Below are 1,086 nucleotides of genomic sequence, written 5' to 3' on the forward strand. Positions count from 1 at the left end.
TTTAATAGAAAAGAGGACTTTTTTACAAAATAGTTAAATTTTTAACAAAATAATTAATTTTTCAATCAAATAATTGAGTTTTTATCCAAACGAGATGAATTCCAAAATCACCAATTTCTTTAATTTCTTTCAAATGCGGATCAAGATTTAAATAAGACTATTATAATATAACATAATTATAATCGTATAATTAATCATATATATAATAGTATCAATATTTATATAATTTATATTTTATACTTGAAGTAACATAACCTCAAAATACACGCATTAAAGAGGCGCGCGAAGTATTCAAATCATGAGAAACGCCAGGCCCAACATCGAAATCTGGAAATATTAAAATCCCAATCTCTTCATTTTATTTCAAAGCAGATAGAGATATAAATAGAACCGCCGAAGTGTTCCGACAGGCAATCGTGCACCTTCGAGTTTTCAAATTCAGAAGAGGAGAAATGGGTTGCGCGCGCAACTCAGGCATTTATATCGTCTCCTACCATATTCACACGGACATAGACGTGTCATAGTATTTGACCACGTCTCGTTTCAGATCTGGGATCACTGGTCGTGCATCAGGCTCGTCGGCCTTCGAACAACTTGGTGGGGCATGGCTGACTATTGTTGGTCAATCCTTCATCCCCCTAACTGCATCTTGGCTTGGACACGTATATGACTCAGCATAGAAGAATAAACCAGCAGGAACCTTAACAGGTTAAGAAACAGCACCCTCTGAAGTAATGCGAAAGCGGTTTCGGGGGGAAATAATGCCAAGGAGAAAGGGTGGTGTTTTTCATGGTTCCTTGGTAGCATGATTATAATGACAGATTTGACTTTGTATAATGTATAATTATACACAAGGTATAATTGAATATTATGTATGTTAGGTCATTATAGTGATGCGGCAACTAAGATCCCCACACTACCGAGAAGTGCGGGCTCCCTTTATTGGGTATAGTCTGACGTATTTGCTAAAGGCATCGACGGCTGATAAAATACCAGGTGTATACATATGAAACCGGTATTGCCATTTAGCGGCCAGTAGGCACACTTGTAGGCACTGTCGGAACTTACCATTTGTGCTAATTGGCG

Source organism: Belonocnema kinseyi, chromosome 1, assembly GCF_010883055.1.
Source record: "Belonocnema kinseyi isolate 2016_QV_RU_SX_M_011 chromosome 1, B_treatae_v1, whole genome shotgun sequence".
Lineage (NCBI taxonomy): Eukaryota > Metazoa > Arthropoda > Insecta > Hymenoptera > Cynipidae > Belonocnema > Belonocnema kinseyi.